At 40.0% G+C, this 19,832-nt stretch overlaps 1 protein-coding gene across 2 annotated transcripts in view; it reads left to right on the forward strand.

Moving 5' to 3' along the window:
• The window catches only part of grik4 (glutamate receptor, ionotropic, kainate 4), a 1,090,788-nt gene that overhangs the window by 244,697 nt on the left and 826,259 nt on the right, over window positions 1-19,832 (forward strand). For both annotated transcript variants that reach the window (XM_062060216.1, XM_062060217.1), the window contains one exon: window positions 6,019-6,184. The gene's annotated coding sequence lies outside the window, so the exon portion shown is untranslated. The remainder of the gene's footprint in view (window positions 1-6,018; window positions 6,185-19,832) is intronic.

The following is a 19,832-nucleotide window of genomic DNA, read 5'->3' on the forward strand; positions in this document are numbered from 1 at the left end:
AGTGGATATTGGATGTCCTCTGCACGGTGACCAGTTAGATGATTAAATATGCAGTGGCGATGTTGTCAAGTTGCTTTTAATAAGCACTTCTTCTCTGTGGTACAAAGCATCTTTTGAAAATAGATTTAATTGTCGACTAATTACATTTCGGTTTACAGTACAGTAATAGAAATACATTTACACTTTCAATGACATTTATTGTATTTCAAACGCAACAACAGTATCAAAAATAATCTCCATTATAGGCCTACTGAAATGAAATGTTTTCATTTAAACGGGAATAGCAGATCCATTCTATGTGTCATACTTGATAATTTCGCGATATTGCCACATTTTTGCTGAACGGATTTAGTATAGAACAACGACGATAAAGTTTGTAACTTTTGGTCGCCAATAAAAAAAGCCTTGCCTATACCGGAAGTAGCGTGACGTCACAGGAGGAATGATTCCTCACAATTCCCCGTTGTTTTCAATGGAGCGAGAGAGATTCAGACCGAGAAAGTGACGATTACCCCATTAATTTGAGCGAGGATGAAATATTTGTGGATGAGGAACGTTAGAGTGAAGGACTACAGTGCAGTGCAGGATGTATCTTTTTTCGCTCTGACCGTAACTTAGGTACAAGGTCTCATTGGATTCCACACACTCTCCTTTTTCTGTTGTGGATCACGGATTTGTATTTTAAACCACCTCGGATACTATATCCTCTTGAAAATGAGAGGCGAGAACGCGAAATGGACATTCACAGTGACTTTTATCTCCACGACAATACATTGTCGAAGCTCTTTAGCTACTGAGCTAACGTGATAGCATCGGGCTCAAACGCAGATAGAAACAAAATAAATAAACCCCTGACTGGAAGGATAGACAGAAGATCAACAATACTATTAAACCATGGACATGTAAATACACGGTTTTAATCATTTCCAGCTTGGCGAAGCTTAACAATGCTGTTGCTAACGACGCAATTGAAGCTAACTTAGCTACGGGACGGCGGCGGGCGTTGTAGCTTTCGACGACACCCCGGCCGCCATCAGAGTCGGCAAGAAACATATATTTCCCCAAAGTTACGTACGTGACATGCACATAGCGCCACACACGTACGGGCAAGCGGTCAAATGTTTGGAAGCCAAAGCTGTACTCACGGTAGCGCGTCTGCTATCCATCTTAAAGTCCTCCTGGTTGTGTTGCTGTAGTCCGCCGCTAATACACCGATCCCACCTACAGCTTTCTTCTTTGCAGTCTTCATTGTTCATTAAACAAATTGCAAAAGATTCACCAACACAGATGTCCAGAATACTGTGGAATTTTGGGGTGAAAACAGAGCTTTTTTGTATTGGATTCAATGGGTCCGAATACTTCCGTATCAACCATTGACGTCACGCGCATACGTCATCATACATAGACGTTTTCAACCGGAAGTGCGGCGGGAAATTTAAAATTGCACTTTATAAGTTAACCCGGCCGTATTGGCATGTGTTGCAATGTTAAGATTTCATCATTGATTTATAAACTATCAGACTGCGTGGTCGGTAGTAGTGGGTTTCAGTAGGCCTTTAAGGTTATTTCAAAGAAAATAACAAAACATTAATCCGTAAATGTGTCCCAAAAACAAATGGCGTCCTGCCTCAAACTTATTTACACAATGCTTTATACCTAATAACCTGATTCACAGTTAACTAATACACACAATGCATAATCACCTCATTCACAACACTATATCATTACAAGATACAGTGTAACCTCAATAATTGCTTCTTGAACTGGGTTTGTACATAGAAAAGTTTGTATATTAAAGCAATTTTCTCAATGAGAAACAATGTAAACTTGAATAATCGGTTTCAGCCTTGACAAAAGGCCATATTTTAGTTAAAGGTTTAAGCACTCTTTGCAGTACTGTATATCAAATAAACATAAGGGGGTGACCGATGAACTTTCTATTTAAAGGCCTACTGAAATGATTTTTTTTTATTTAAACGAGGATAGCAGATCTATTCTGTGTCATACTTGATCATTTCGCGATATTGCCATATTTTTGCTGAAAGGATTTAGTATAGAACAACGACGATAAAGATTGCAACTTTTGGTATCTGATAAAAAAAAGGCTTGCACCTACCGGAAGTAGCGTGACGTAGTCAGTTGAACATATACGCAAAGTTCCCTATTGTTTACAATGATGGCCGCATGAAGTGAGAGAGATTCGGACCGAGAAAGCGACAATTTCCCCATTAATTTGAGCGAGGATGAAAGATTTGTGGATGAGTAAAGTGCAAGTGAAGGACTAGTGGGGAGTTGAAGCTATTCAGATAGGGAAGATGCTGTGAGAGCCGGGGGTGACCTGATATTCAGCTGGGAATGACTACAACAGTAAATAAACACAAGACATATATATACTCTATTAGCCACAACACAACCAGGCTTATATTTAATATGCCACAAATTAATCCTGCATAAAAACACCTGCGTGTTTGTTATGCTAGCTCCTAGCTCCTCTGCTAGCTCCTAGCTCCATAGAACACGCCAATACAATTCAAACACCTGATCAACACACACAATCACTCAGCCCAAAAGACCGTTTACCTAACCCAAGGTTCATAAAGCTTATATATTTTTAAAAAGTTACGTACGTGACGCGCACATACGGTCAAGTTATCGAATGTTTAGCAGCCAAGGCTGCATACTCACGGTACCTGGTATTCAGCTGGGAATGACTACAACAGTAAATAAACACAAGACATATATATATATACTCTATTAGCCACAACACAACCAGGCTTATATTTAATATGCCACAAATTAATCCTGCATAATAACACCTGCGTGTTTGTTATGCTAGCTCCTAGCTCCTCTGCTAGCTCCTAGCTCCATAGAACACGCCAATACAATTCAAACACCTGATCAACACACACAATCACTCAGCCCAAAAGACCGTTCACCTAACCCAAGGTTCATAAAGCTTATATATTTTTAAAAAGTTACGTACATATGCAAAAAAAAGCCAAAGCTGCATACTCACAGTAGCACGTCTGCGTCTTTGTCATCCAAATCAAAGTAATCCTGGTAAGAGTCTGTGTTGTCCCAGTTCTCTACAGGCGTCTGTGTATCCAAATCAAAAGTCCTCCTGGTTAGAGTCTCTGTTATCCGAGTTCTTCCATCTTGACTGCATCTTTCGGGAATGTAAACAAAGAAGCGCCGGCTGTGTACTGTTGTGGCTGACTACGTTCGAAAAATACGTCCATTTCGCACCGACAACTTTCTTCTTTGCTTGCTCGGCTTCCTTCTCCATAATGCAATGAACATGATTGAAACAGATTCACGAACACAGATGTCCAGAATACTGTGGAATTATGAAATGAAAACAGAGCTTTTTCTTATCGGCTTCAATGTGGAAGGCATACCCGTGTTCGCCGGGCTACGTCACGCGCATACGTCATCCTCAGAGGCGTTTTGAACCGGAAGTTTAGCGGCAAATTTAAAATGTCACTTTATAAGTTAACCCGGCCGTATTGGCATGTGTTATAATGTTAAGATTTCATCATTGATATATAAACTATCAGACTGCGTGGTCGGTAGTAGTGGGTTTCAGTAGGCCTTTAATAAAAAAGTCAAAAAAACAACATGAACTGTCCCCATTTGCGGCCGCCCTGCCGACACGTACACACACTGTGCCTAGCCTTGTGGTGCACTCACAGTTTGAAATCACTCACAGTTTGTCGTGTCGAGTGAAATCACTTACAGTTTGAAATCACAAAACGTATTGACTTGAACATTACAACAATTAGGAATAAAACAAATACATCCACTTTAACTTGTCGATTAATCATCTTTGCATGAAGCGGAAGGGGTCGGGGGGAGACAGTGTCGACAATGTTGTGGATACTTCCTGAACTTGCCCATTGCTTTCTTTGGACTCCTATTTAGCTAGCATTACTTTGAATAGACTGCAAATACAAGATATGTAATGTGCGAACTGAGAAACTTTTTTTTTTTTTTGCAAATAATCATTAACTTAGAATTTAATGGCAGCAACACATTGCAAACAAGTTGGCACAGGGGCATTTTTACCACTGTGTTGCATGGCCTTTCCTTTTAACAACACTCAGTAAATGTTTGGGAACTGAGGAGAACAATTTTTGAAGCTTTTCATGTGGAATTCTTTCCCATTCTTGCTTGATGTACATCTTAAGTTTTTCAACAGTCCGGGGTCTCCGTTGTGGTATTTTAGGCTTCATATTGCACCACACATTTTCAATGGGAGACAGGTCTGGACTACAGGCAGGCCAGTCTAGTACCCTCACTCTTTTACTTTGAAGCCACACTTTTGTAACACTTGGCTTGGCATTGTCTTGCTGAAATAAGCAGGGGCGTCCATGATAACGTTGCTTGGATGGCAACATATGTTGCTCCAAAACCTGTATGTACCTTTCAGCATTAATGGTGCCTTCACAGATGTGTAAGTTACCCATGCCTTGGGCACTAATACACCCCCATACCATCACAGGTGCTGGCTTTTGAACTTTGCGCCTATAACAGTCCGGATGGTTATTTTCCTCTTTGGTCCGGAGGACACGACGTCCACAGTTTCCAAAAACAATTTGAAATGTGGACTCGTCAGACCACAGAACACTTTTCCACTTTGCATCAGTCAATTCTTGGATGAGCTCGGGCCCGGCGAAGCCGGCGGTGTTTCTGGGTGTTGTTGATGAATGGCTTTCGCTTTGCATAGTAGACTTTTAACTTGCAATTACAGATATAGCGACAAACTGTAGTTACTGACAATGTTTTTTTTAAGTGTTCCTGAGCCCATGTGGTGATATCATTTACACACTGATGTCGCTTATTGATGCAGTACCGCCTGAGACCTGTCAAATAAACTTTATGGATTATCATATTACTTAAATGTTTCTCTTATTTATTTGTGTGGATTAATATTGGCCTGTGGATTACTGGATTGCTTTGAAGAAGGATGATGAAGCGCGGTAGCAAGTTTAGTGGCGTTCACTTGAAACTCTTTAACTCTTATTAGAGTGTGTGACTTTGAGGGACTTTTGAAGATACATTGTGGTGTTACAAACCTTTTTGTGGTGTTGCTTCTTATTTGTAATTATTCACAGTGGATTTGTTATATGTATGCAGCGCCAGCTGATCCGAATGTCACAGCGTGTCATAATTACGACGGCGTGCGAACGCAACGCATACTTCATCAACAGCGATACAGGTTACACTGAGGGAGCCAGTATAAAAAACTTTAACACTGTTAGAAATATACGCCACACTGAATCCACACCAAACAAGAATGACAAACACATTTCGGGAGAACATCCGCACCGTAACACAACATAAACACAACAGAACAATTACCCAGAATCCTTTGCAGCACTAACTCTTCCGGAACGCTACAAAATACACCCCCGCTACCACCAAAGTCTGCTCATGCCTTTCTTGTGTACAGTTTTGCTGTTGTCCTTCCAGTCCAGTCTGCTGTTCAAGTGGACTCCCAGGTACTTGCACTGCCCCACTACTGCCACCTGGATGTTGATGGGCTCCACAGGGGTCATTTTCTTCTTGAAGTCGATGACCAGTTCCTTGGTCTTGTCCACATTAAGGAGCAGATCATCCTCAGATGATCACAACAACATCATTGAAGCAAATCTCAATAAATTGCACCCACAAAATATTGTGTTTCCTCCTCATTGTTATATTTGTCGTACATTTTTCTTCATATTTCTGAAAAATTGTATTGATATTTGATTCCACAGCGTTACCTCACTTACCAATGAAGATGCACATGCTTTTGAGCATTGAAGTGTTTACGCAAGGCTGTTTTAGATTAAGGTCACACCTCAAATGTTATTTTCCATCTCTGTCTTTGAAAATGTTTTGGAAAGTTTAGTGGAAGATCATTATTTCTTTGCACAATATTACTTGTGCTGTTTTGAAGTTCACACATTTGACAATGTGTCCTACCTAACAAAATGTGTTCAACTGGGATTGTGTCTCCTTCTTGTTTCCTTCCAGGCTGTATGCGGGATCCCGAACACGTTTTGAGTGCAGCTGGTGGCACATACCGTAATTGTGCTTGGGAGATGAGGAGAAGCTAAGTGGACAACCACAACCACTAAAGTCTGACAGCCGGGGTGCACAGCAAAATGGACTAGAAGCACCGCAACTCAGGAGATCAAAGGTAAAAAAAAAGATACATTCCCTTATGCCTTTTGATCATGGTAACAGCTTTTGCTATTTTGAACATGCTTAATGAGGTATCATTAAGGAACATGACATGATTACACTTGCATGATTCAACATGTCCAAAGTAGGAAGAAGTAGTGTTTATTTAATCTTACAGTACCTATTCTCCATGTCTCAACAATTACTGACAGTTTGACCACTTCCTGTGTTTGAGGCAACGTCCACAGAAAAACAGATATTTTTTAAAATGCACAATTTTCAATGCATTTTGTTTTTTTGTCCACACACAAACATATATCGTAATTTCCAGGCAATAGAACACACCTACATATAAGCCGCACCCACCTAATTTTTGGACAAATATTGTCGGCACAACTCCATAAGCCACAGGTGTCATTGAAACATGAAATATTTACACAGGCGCTTGTGTTCATTAACACATTCAACAAAATACAGTACCTGTAACACTGCATACAGTAGTGTACCGGAGAAGTCATTGAGAACAATCTCCCTCGTTCTCCTCCTCCTTCGCCCTGAAGGTGGCCCATCTGTTTTTGCAGCAGCTGTGTACTTTTTAAATGGCCAGCTTGATTTTCTTTGGTTTTGGGGCTGCGCCTTGTGCATTTTGTCGTTTCTTCAATGAGGGTGAGTCCACAACGTGCTAAATTGTTGACTGAATGATTGTTTGAGGGGGTTTGATTGTATGCGAGCATTTCATTGGTCTGATGCAACAAGGCTAAATTTACTGGCAGTATGTGAAGCTCCTGAACCCGGAAAAATCCATAAAAATATTTCACAGCATTGTATAAAGTGCAGACTTCAAAGAAGGAGCTTTTTAGAATGTTCAGCGTTAATGAGGTATCATTAAGAAAAATGACATGATTACACTTGCACAATTCAATATGTTCAAAGTAGGAATAAGTAGTTATTATTTAATCCTACAGTACATATTGGCCATGTCTCAACATCTACTGACAGTTTCACCACTTCCTGTGTTTGAGGCAATGTCAACACAAAAACAGATATTTTAAAACATTTTATTTTGTACAAATATTGTCAGCACAAGTCCATAAGCCACAGGTGTAGTCATTGAAACATGAAATATTTACACAGGCACTTGTGTTCATTCACAAATTTAACAAAATACAGTACCTGTAACACTGCATACAGTAGTCTACTGGAAAAGTCATTGAGAACAATCTTCCTCGTTCTCCTGAAACCGCTGACATTGTCATCTTCGGTGGCCTTTCGGGGCATACCATCTGTTTTTTGCTGCAGCTGTGTACTTTTTAAATGGCCAGGTTGATCGTCTTTGGTTTTGGGGCTGCATCTTGTGCATTTTGTCGTTACTTCAATGAGGGTAAGTCCATAACGTGCTAAATTGTTGACTGAATGATTGTTTGAGGGGGTTTGATTTTATGCGAACATTTCATTGGTCTGATGCAACAAGGCTAAATTTACTGGCAGTATGTGGAGCTCCTGAACCCGGAAAAATACATAAATTAACCGCAGCATTGTATAAAGTGCAGGGTTGAAAGAAGGAGCTTTTCAGAATGTTCAGCGTTTGCGTGACGACGGGTAAAACTCAAGCTTTTTGTTTAAAAAAATATATATAAAAAAAATAAAAATAAATAAATTGTGAAATCTTTGTTTTTCAAATCCTCATTTACAACAGAACATAGTTTTTTCATTACAGGAGGTTTAATTTCACATTACTATTAAATGAAACATTCATGATGGTGTCTGGGCTTGTGTAAGTGTGCTGATTTTTAAAGATAATGTACACGTCATTGTACATTCTATATATCACTATATTGACGTTAAAAGGCCACACAAGTCAGCTTTGGCTTATTTTTCAGAATTCTGATTGGACAACATGCACATGACAGAATGTTTTTTTTTTTATGTGGACAAAAATGTTTTCCACAGATTATACCACCAAAGGGGTGTTTTTGAAAATATCCATGTTCATGTGGACATACTGTACTGATTGTTAGCATTTCCTTATATGGAGAGACAATATTAGACAATGTGTGGCAATAGTTAAACTGCTTATGCCACGGGTGTTTGAAGTCTGGCATTGTTTTTGATTGCAACATTCATGACTATTTGCTGTGCCACACAAAGCTGAGCAGTCTTTTGCTTGTATACTGTATGTGTCGTACTTGATATATTTATATTTTTAGAGTGTATCAACCTAGGCTGGATTGGTTTTAATGTGTTTGAATAAGGTTATTTAAGTGGTGGCCGAGTCTGTAAATCTCAGAGCTTGGAAAACCTGGTCTTATTAAAATAAGAAGTAAACCAAAACAAGATAAATAAATACATGTGTTATAAATGACAGAAAAAATAATTACATGAGATAGAAAATACATTAAAATGATTGATAACATTCTATAACAGGGGTCACCAACCTTTTTGAAAGCAAGAGCTACTTCTTGGGTAGTGATTAATGCGAAGGGCTACCAGTTTGATACACACTTCAATAAATTGCCAGAAATAGCCAACTTCCTCAATTTACCTTTAACTCTATGTTATTATTAATAATTAATGATATTTACACTTAATTGAACGGTTTAAAAGAGGACAAAATACGAAAAAAATGACAATTACATTTTGAAACATAGTTTATCTTCAATTTCGAGTCTTTAAAATTCAAAATTCAACCGAAAAAAAGAAGAGAAAAACTAGCTAATTCGAATCTTTTTGAAAAAAATTTAAAAAAGAATTTATGGAACATCGTTAGTAATTTTTCCTGATTAAGATTAATTTTAGAATTTTGATGACATGTTTTAAATAGGTTAAAATCCAATCTGCACTTTGTTAGAATATATAACAAATTGGACCAAGCTATATTTCTAACAAAGACAAATCATTATTTCTTCTAGATTTTCCAGAACAAAATTTTTAAAAGAAATTCAAAAGACTTTGAAATAAGATTTAAATTTGATTCTACAGATTTTCTAGATTTGCCAGAATATTTTTTTTGAATTTTAATCATATTAAGTTTGAAGAAATATTTCACAAATATTCTTCGTCGAAAAAACAGAAGCTAAAATGAAGAATTAAATTAAAATGTATTTATTATTCTTTACAATAAAAAAAAAAATGTACTTGAACATTGATTTAAATTGTCAGGAAAGAAGAGGAAGGAATTTAAAAGGTAAAAAGGTATATGTGTTTAAAAATCCTAAAATAATTTTTAAGGTTGTATTTTTTCTCTAAAATTGTCTTTCTGAAAGTTATAAGAAGCAAAGTAAAAAAAATAATGAATTTATTTAAACAAGTGAAGACCAAGTCTTTAAAACATTTTCTTGGATTTTCAAATTCTATTTGAGTTTTGTCTCTCTTAGAATTAAAAATGTCGGGCAAAGCGAGACCAGCTTGCTAGTAAATAAATACAATTTAAAAAATAGAGGCAGCTCACTGGTAAGTGCTGCTATTTGAGCTATTTTTAGAACAGGCCAGCGGGCTACTCATCTGGTCCTTACGGGCTACCTGGTGCCCGCGGGCACCGCGTTGGTGACCCCTGTTCTATAACGTATACATAAAACATGGATATACATAACAAAATTACTTTATGAAATAGGAATACATAAATGCAATATATTGCTTGGTATTGTTGATTTTGGCACACACTTACTGCAACACTTTTATTTGAGCAACACAAACAAAAGAGAGGCCGTTACAGCTTGTAGCGACGTCCTCTCAGGACCACCTCTTTCCCTTCTCCCTAACCTCCTTCTTATGTTTTGTGCATGCTCTAGATAAAGATGCCCTATAGGAAATGACAGCAGTTTATTGCTTTTTACTTTGAGGACAAAATATGTTGTTGCCTGAAAGCCTCCTGCAACCAGCTTCCCACCTGCTACCTCTTCTGTTTTCCTTTGTACTCGGCGGCCCCAAAAATATAGGAGCAACTTATGGTTGCCAGGGAGTGCCTGGAGTTTATCACTCGTATTAACATCTTTTTTCTAGTGCAGGGCTATCCAAAGTTAAAAGTTTGGATACTTTACAACTTATTACAGTAATGCCAGTGTTACCACAACTCAACTCAACTCTTCTATGTCCGCGGTGGTTGGTTTTCCACTTTATAATATTGACACAAGAAACTGTCACAATAGCGCATGGCTGCTGGTGGCGCGACCCCAGGATGTAGAGACGGTAGGCGAAGTGGCAATGAAAATTACTCACAACAGACAACGCACTAGAGGCACAATTAAGGCAGCACTGGCAGATAAACCCATTAGTGATCAGAGGCAGGTGAGTCCCCTGATGACTAATCAAGAGCAGGTGGGGAGAATGGCGCTCACAAACAGTGGTGAAGTCACTGCTAGATAAACCCAAAACAGGAAGTGGATCAAATATGGAAGCCCTGTAGAGGAAGAAACACAAAACACAGGAAAACAACAACAAAAAAACGGGCGACCGGTGCAATGGACGTCGAGTGGATCTAGTTAATAGTGTGAGAGTCCAGTCCATAGTGGATCTAGTTAATAGTGTGAGAGTCCAGTCCATAGTGGATCTAGTTAATAGTGTGAGAGTCCAGTCCATAGTGGGGCCAGCAGGAGATCATCTTGAGTGGAGACAAGTCAGCAGCCCGGGTCCAGACTCATCTGTGGTCACCTAATAACCTCTCCATGCAGGAGAGGGGGGCAGAGCAGAAAAGAGACGGCAGATCAACTGGTCTAAAAGGGGGTCTATTTAAAGGCTACAGTATACAAATGAGTTTTAAGATGGGACTTAAATGCTTCTACTGAGGTAGCATCTCTAACTGTTACCGGGAGGGCATTCCAGAGTACTGGAGCCCGAATAGAAAACGCTCTACAGCCCACAGACTTTTTTTGGGGCTCTGGGAATCACTAATAAGCCGGAGTTCTTAGAATGCAGATTTCTTGCCGGGACATATGGTACAATACAATCAGCAAGATATGATGGAGCTGGACCGTGTAGTATTTTATACGTAAGTAGTAAAACCTTAAAGTTGCACACATGTTTTAGCAGAGCACCGGGGCTGGACTTAACAATTTATTTCCCCTTAAGTCATTTAAAAGTCTAATGATTCTACAACTTTGAGGATATCTGTCTTACATGTCTAACAAAGCATTTTGAGCACAACCCACAGGGGGTGACAAAAATGTCATTTATACTTAGACTTAGACTTCCTTTTTATTGTCATTCAAATTTGAACTTTACAGTACAGATAAGAAAAACATTTTGTTGCATTAGCTCGTTGTAGTGCAGGATAAAAAAGCAATAAGGTGCAGATATTAATAAATAGATGACTGTACAGATAAATATATTGCACTTTTGCATATACATCCACGTATATGGATGTATGTTATGTTGTCTCTATATTCCTGCGAGTTAATCCATTTTTGGGGGTAATTGAGGGGATTATTATGGTGCGTTCGAGAGTCTGATGGCCCGAGGGAAGAAGCTGTTACAGAACCTGGAGGTTCTGCTCCGGAGGCTGCGGAACCTCTTTCCATGAATTGATTAACGTGGACCCCTTAAACAAGTTGAAAAACGTATTCGGGTGTTACCATTTACTGGTCAATTGTACGGAATATGTACTGTACTGTGCAATCTACTAATAAAAGTTTCAGTCAATCAATCAATAGAGTCCGGCAGTGAAAACAGTCCTTGGTGGGGGTGGGAGGAGTCTCTGCAGATTTTCTGAGCCCTGGTCAGGCAGCGGCTTTTTGCGATCTCCTGGATATGAGGAAGAGGAGTCCTGATGATCTTTTCCGCCGTCCTCACCACTCTCTGCAGAGACTTCCAGTGTTAGGCACTGAGGCATACTCATGGGAAGAACCCCGTAGAACCTCCTAATTAACGCAGCAAGACGGCATCCGTCTATGCATTACACGGAAAATAGGCCTACTTACCCTACGTGACAGAAAAACCCATTTCCACAATGTTTTTTTTTTTTAAATCATTTTTACGCCACCACCGTACTCTCCCACAGGCCCTTCTGGCGAATACCAATGCCAGCACACATGGTAACGCTGTAAAGACAAATTTCTCTGGGGCAAAATCCGCTACTGTCAGAGTGTGACTTTTACAAACGTTGGCACACAGAAAATAGCTTTTCGGAGACGGTTTCAATTTCATTGCCCACATGTGCAATCTTGCATGAGATGCAAGTATTGACTATCACTTTGGTGCAGATGGTGTATTAAAGCCCCCCCCAACCCCCAACCCCCTCCCCATCTAGTATGTGTCAAGCGCTGTGTTCAGTGTTGCCGTTGGGCGAGTCCTTTTTGCTCAGCCATGCTGGGAATGAAAGCATTTCTGGTGTCATGCTCATTAGCGGTTACTTTGTCGGAACTTTGGTCGCTGCCTCATTGATGCTCCGGCTTGTCGGCGATTCCTGTTTACCTGCCTTGCAACGCATTGAATAGTCCCCCTTCCTGTTTGCCACGCAAGTGTGTGCAGTTGTCTGTTGTGTTTAATGAACTGTTTGCATCGACGTGTCAACGGAGCTCACCCTGCCACCTGGTCTGGTCCCGGTTGCTGCCGGGCCCCCCCTGGCTTCTTTTTCTCAGAATCTTCCCTGACTGCTCCTGGAGAGTCAAGATAAGACTCGCTGATGTTTGTCTGCTCCCCGGCAGATTACTGAGGCGGACAGGTACAAGGACTTTGGCAGTGCCAGTCTGCTGGAGGCCAAAGAACTTGCAGAGGATGGCTGAGCTGATCACAGCGCCCCCCGTATGCGGGCTGCTGGTGCTTGGCCAATTACTTTTCAAAGGAATATTCTACAAAATGTGATTGAAATATACTGTGTGTGCGAGTGTGGGTGTGTGTGTATATATATATAAAGTGGTGTAATCAGCATGGTGAGCTATACGAGGCCCACCCAGTCCCTGTGATGCAGTGTTGTCCCGATACCAAAATATTTCTGTACTTTTCGGTACTTCTTTAAATAAAGGGGACCACAAAAAATATCATTATTGCCTTTATATTAACAAAGCAATCTTAGGGTACATTAAACATATGTTTCTTATTGCAAGTTTGTCCTTAAATAAAATAGTGAACATGCAAGACAACTTGTCTTTTAGTAGTAAGTAAGCAAACAAAGGCTCCCAATTTAGTCTGCTGACATATGCAGTAACATATTGTGTCATTTATCATTCTATTATTTGGTCAACATTAAGGACAATTGGTAGAATGATTAATCTACTTGTTCATTTACTGTTAATATCTTTTAACATGTTCTATCTACACTTCTGTTAAAATGCAATAATCACTTATGCTTCTGTTTTTAGATACTTTACATTAGTTTTGGATGATACCACAAATTTGTGTATCAATCCGATACCAAGTAGTTACAGGATCATACATTGGTCATATTCAAAGTCCTCATGTGTCCAGGGACATATTTCCTGAGTTTATAAACATAATATACATTTTTTTTAAACGAAAGAAAATTTTGTGTTGCTAAAAAATATCAATGTAATCATAGTAGTATCAACTAGATAAGCTCCTGTACTTGGTATCATTACAGTGGATGTTAGGTGTAGATCCACCAATGGCGTTTGTTTATATTGTAGCGTCTCGGAAGAGTTGGTGCTGCAGGGTATTCTGGGAATTTGTTCTGTAGTGTTTATGTTGTGTTGCGGTGCAAATATTCTCCCACAATGTGTTTGTCATTGTTGTTTAGTGTGGTTTCACTATGTGGCACATGTTTATGACAGTGTTTCAAGTGGCTTTCTGAGCGTCTCTTCAGGATGCGCCGTTTTGTGGGTGGTCTTATTTATGTGGCTCACCTTCGACAGCGTCTTCTCCCCGTCATCTTTGTTGTAGCGGTGTAGCGTGCAAGGACGGGAGTGGAAGAAGTGTCAAAACATGGAGCTAACTGTTTTAATGACATTCAGACTTTACTTCAATCAATAACGGAGCAGCATCTCCTCATCCGTGGCTCAATAATGCAACATCAACGCCGGAAGTGTGTACCGTAAAAAACCGTCCAACCGGAAAGCTCTAATAACCAAAGTTCCGTGGGTGAATAATGTAAACTCACTACACCGGTATGTTTTAGCGCTTTGATAGCTAGTTTACTGACAGATATAAGTAATAACTTTACACTACTTTATATTAGAAATGGCAACAGCAGAGGATGAATGTCCCATAACAAGAAGATAGAGAAAAAGAATAAGCTTATGACTACGGTGTCGCCACGGACTACAATGGCGGATGCGCACAAATTTTCAATACTTATGCAGATCCCAAATACAGATCAGCAGATACCAGAAGGTAAAAAAAGTTGTTTTTTCATAATATATTGCGAAACAAAACACCAGATAATGTCTGCTAATAGGTGCCATTTTGCGGTCCTTATACACGCGCCAAAATAATACTCTTGTGTTTAATGCGCCGACAATCCATCAAGCGGTGCGGCTTCATAGCTTACCTAAGTCGTACTAAAAACATTTTGACAATTTTTGAGCGCTGTGTGTAATGTCCTATATTCTCAAAGAAACATTTAAAGTTTTGGTGTTGTTTACTGGCATAGCTCTTATGTGTGACTGCCATCTTCAAGTCACACTTATCATTAAACCGTGTACCAAATAAAATTGCTTCGAGGTGGGTAAGCACAACCAGAATTATGCCGTACATTAGGTGCACCGGCTTATAAGGCGCACTGTCCATTTTTGAGAAAATTAAAGGATTTTAAGTGTGCCTTATTGTCCGAAAAATACGGTATGACTTTTTTTTTAATGTTAGTGCATCTTTATTCTTATTCAAAGCTGCCTTAGTTTAGTTTAGTCTTTATTTAAAGAGACAATGCACAGAGACATTAAGCTCAAAGACAGATATGTTCTGCACCAGATTATAGCTAAATAGCTAATTTCCATCTGCAGTCCCTGGCTACCTAAATCAAAGAGACACAAAAAACATTATAAACTGTGCTCAATCTGCCCTGCTCTAACGTATTTGTATGAGTAACAAAAATGTGCTGCAAGCTAGTGGTGAGTGCTTGAAGTGGCCTAGCAGTCAGCCATCCATCCATCCATCCATTTTCTACCGCATGTCCCTTTGGGCGGAGTCTTTAAGCGACAACTGTGTGGTACTACTTTTTTTCGGTGTTTGCTCCGCTTGTATTCATCGTGTATCTCCTTATGATTCTTGAAGAGGTGGGAGATCAAATTGCTCGTATTAAAGGAAGACGTCTTGGTTCCTCCTCGCATAACCAACTTTTTTGCAGTCATTGCAAATTGCCAGTTTTGTATCCGTCAGACAAATTTTAAAATAATCCCAAACCATAGACATGGTGTCGTTAGTCAGTCACCGAGCGAGCTCGCTTGTAAGCCACGACTACAGCACCGGCAACAACACACTCTTGTTGTTGTTATGCTGCGCTCACGGCGGTTTGATGAGGTCATCAAGCGTCGCCAGTAAACCTCTCATGCTGCAGTCGTCAACTCCTGTGTTGTGTGTGGGAGACGGGCGAGGGGAGGGGCTGCTGACTGGGAGACGCAACTGCTCTGTACTGCTCCCTACGTCCAAGTTTTACCGGATATGTACCGCTCCGTACAGCGGCGTTTTAAAAAGTCATTAATTTTACTTTTTGAAACCGATACCGATAATTTCCGATGTTACATTTTAAAGCATTTATCCACCAATAATCTGTAGCTGCCACCTACTGATTTGGAAGAGTATTACATGGTTATTCTGCCGAGCTCGAGACAGCACAGCAAATGCGCCTCAACAACGGCGCATTTGCGGATTATAACTACTGGTTTGCAGAAAATATTTTTAACCCAATTAGGTGAAACTACATAATCTCCCACGGCACACCAGACTTTATTTCACAGCACTATAGTGTGCCGCGGCACAGTGGTTGAAAAACACTGCTCTAGGGGCTTTTGAATGGACACTGCCATGATGCCGCTAAACTGAAATAAAACTATTACAGAGTACACGCTGACTTGCCACTACATCAGACCTGGACATTCTGCGGCCCGCGGGCCACATCCGGCCCTTTGTGCATCCCTGTCCGGCCCGCGTGAGGCCAATCATAAATTATAAAATAAATTTAAAAAAGTATCTATGTTGAGTGTGCAATACAACGGTGCTGCTTTTGTTTTGAAAAGCGTTATTTGTATTACTTCTGTGTGGACGTATGCACGTGCGTGATTGTGAGTGAATGTGAACAGCTGCAATCACAAATTACAAAGTAAAGTTGAAAAAACATCTGTCGTGCGCGCAATACACCTGTGCTGCTTTTATTTTGAAAAGTGTTATTTATGGGCGTATGTCCGTGTGTAACCTGTGAGTGAAGGTGCACAGCGACAAGTGACGCACGGTTTACAACCGAGACGCTAAAAAGAGAAAAGTTGATGACGAATGGCGTGTTTTCAACAAGACATGGACTGCCAAGCAACGTTCCCTCTAAAGTGCACGCCTGCGCAATTGCGCACTGCTCAAGCGTCCTCTGTGCACAGCAAATATATGCCGCGCACCAAATCAAATCCCATCTGAATTCTAAACAAAATAAACACATTTATTCTGTGTAATTTTGCAATGCAACTTTGAGTGACAGTGACAACAAGCGGCCCTAACGGTGTTCGTCCACACCGTTCAATTGAACACCGTTCAATTATTGTAACGTCTATCGAGATGCTTCGAGGCCAGGAATTATATCGATCACTTTATTGAGCAAAACTGTTTATATTCGGCCATAACCACACCAAAAACATGAGTAAAACACTTCTATCTCGAAAAACGAGTCCTTTTCTGCCGTACAAACCAGGCCAAAACCAACTTGTCATCTGTCACCAACACGCATACCACCAAACCACTGGTGCGTTTATGGCCACACAAAAAGTCGGACAACTCAAACACCACACAAAGTTACACTATGACTCCTCAGTCATACGTGTGCTTATTTTACTGTCATTTATTATTAATGTTAATTTATTTATATTAATCATGGAATGCTGTTTCTAGAGAAAGTTACAGGAATGCACACTTCATCCTATGCTTACATTTCATTGTGCAACATGAGGATGTTTAAGGGGAACGAAATGTGATCTCTAAAGGGGTACAAATGATTTCCAAAGCAGTGCTTTTGGTATAAAGTTAAGTTAGGTTAAATGGAAGTTTTATTATTATTATTATTATTATTATCATTATTTATCTTACGGTATATATCAAAAATAATATTGAGCAAAATTTAATTGACATATTGTCGATGTGGCCCTCCAGCAGTGCTCAGGTTGCTCATGCGGCCCCCGGTAAAAATTCATTGCCCACCCCTGCACTACATAAAGGTTTAGCACAGACTAAGTATAATTGTTTCCATGAGATAATTCAATTCGGTCCATCAAATTAGAACAGTAATTACCTGCAGAGCACAACGCCCACGTTGATAATCAGCCACTGAAATGACTGGTTGCCACAATTATCTGACCCCTCTAGTCATTGTGGCCCGAAACAACCACCTGGAGTGTTTAGGAGGATATGTGATCTGACAATATCTGGATTGTTCACTGCTGGTTTTAACCATACTGCAGACATGTCATCATATGTCAGCTGTAATGAGATTTGCAGTAAAGATTAGACGCTGTAACGTCATGCGGCTTGCCTTGGTAAAGTACACGGTGAAGAAATTGCAGGGATGTTCGGAATAAGTTAAGGAGCAGGCTTTTACAAGTATAAGTGTGGCTTACGAATGAATTGGACAATGAATCTGCTGCTGACTGACATGTTTTTATATATACGATGATCTCTCTGCAGCAGCGGAGCGCCGACTGCGAACATTCGAAAGTTGTGACCCATCCAATCATTCACTCTACCTTCAGGCTGAAGCAATTTTAGTCATCCCCCTCAGTCTTCCAAGCATTCGGACAGCACACCCGCTGAGTTGACACCCTTCAGCACGTATATAACACCCTTATTTCTATACATCCATCCATCCTTGGTGTAAATCCCGGCAGCGGGCAGTAGCTAATCCCAGTTAACATACGTTGGACGAGTTGACAGGTCGTCACAAGGCAGAAAAAGCCTTAAGTTTGTGCTACGCGGATCACGAACGTATGCAAGAAGGCTTCCTTCTCAGAGAAGACTTTTAAGAACGTTCATGTTTTTAAGAGCAGGCTTAAGACCCACCTTTTTGATTTGGCTTTTACCTGATATTAATTAATTTATTGAAGTCATTTGTATTTTACTTTGTATCCTATTAGTTATGAAATAGCTTATTTAGTTCTATGTATTTACTATTTATTTACTGTATATTCATTTTATTTTTATTATAGTTTGCGTTGTACATCATTTTAGCTGTTTGCAAATGCACCAAATCATTACATTTCTGCATTTGTGATTCAATAAATAAAGGGTTTGTATGTTCTCCATATCCAACATTATGTAGTATTCTAGTTGATCTTTTTTGTAACACAGTTAGTGAATGAAGCGCACATTTGTGGTTGTTTTCCCATATTTCTACACAAAAACTCAGATATGGTAACACTAGCGAGAGTACACGCAATTTCATGGTTTGCAAAGGCTGTTCAGCGTGTAGTGTTTGGATCTTAGTAGATCAGGCCCAAGTTATAATAACTTTCCAACACAATAATTACAGCACAACAAGCACACATTGAGCAACACAAAGAGCAACCATCGTTAAGCAAGCGGAAGTTCTCTTGAGGAACTTAACAGTGTCAAAATATACAATGTTTACATTAAATTTTATATTCATTATGACTTAAAGGCCTACTGAAACCCACTACTACCGACCACGCAGTCTGATAGTTTATATATCAAAGATGACATCTTAACATTGCAACACATGCCAATGTGCAATTTTAAATTTCCCGGGAAATATCCTTCTGAAAACGTTTAGGTATGATGACGTTTGCGCGTGACGTCAAGGGTTGAATCAGACATTTTGGAATAGCACGGTTGCCAGCTTAAGTCGTCTGTTTTCACCACATAATTCCACAGTATTCTGGACATCTGTGTTGGTGAATCTTTTGCAATTTGTTCAATTAACAATGGAGACTGCAAAGAAGAAAGCTGTAGGTGGGATCGGTGTATTAGCGGTTGGCTGCAGCAACACAACCAGGAGGACTTTGAGTTGGATAGCAGACGCGCTATCCGACGCTAGCCGCCGACCGCATCGATGATCGGGTGAAGTCCTTCGTCGCGCCGTCGATCGCTGGAACGCAGGTGAGCACGGGTGTTGATGAGCAGATGAGGGCTGGCGTAGGTGGAAAGCTAATGTTTTTAGCATAGCTCTGTCGAGGTCCCGTAGCTAAGTTAGCTTCAATGGCGTCGTTAGCAACAGCATTGCTATAGGCTTTGTCAGGCTGGACAGCATTAACCGTCTGGTTCCAGATCCAGGGTTTGGTTCGGTGTCTCCTGATAGTAGTATTGTTGATCTTCTGTCTATCCTTCCAGTCAGGGGCTTATTTCTTCTGTTTCTATCTACAGTTAAGCACGATGCCTTTCAACCTGCGACGTCACGCTACTTCCGGAACAGGCAAGGCTTTTTTTTATCAGCGACCAAAAGTTGCGAACTTTATCGTCGATGTTCTCTACTAAATCCTTTCAGCAAAAATATGGCAATATTGCGAAATGATCAAGTATGACACATAGAATGGATCTGCTATCCTCGTTTAAATAAACAAAAATCATTT

This window comes from Entelurus aequoreus, linkage group LG10 (genome assembly GCF_033978785.1).
Source record: "Entelurus aequoreus isolate RoL-2023_Sb linkage group LG10, RoL_Eaeq_v1.1, whole genome shotgun sequence".
NCBI classification, from domain to species: Eukaryota; Metazoa; Chordata; class Actinopteri; order Syngnathiformes; family Syngnathidae; genus Entelurus; species Entelurus aequoreus.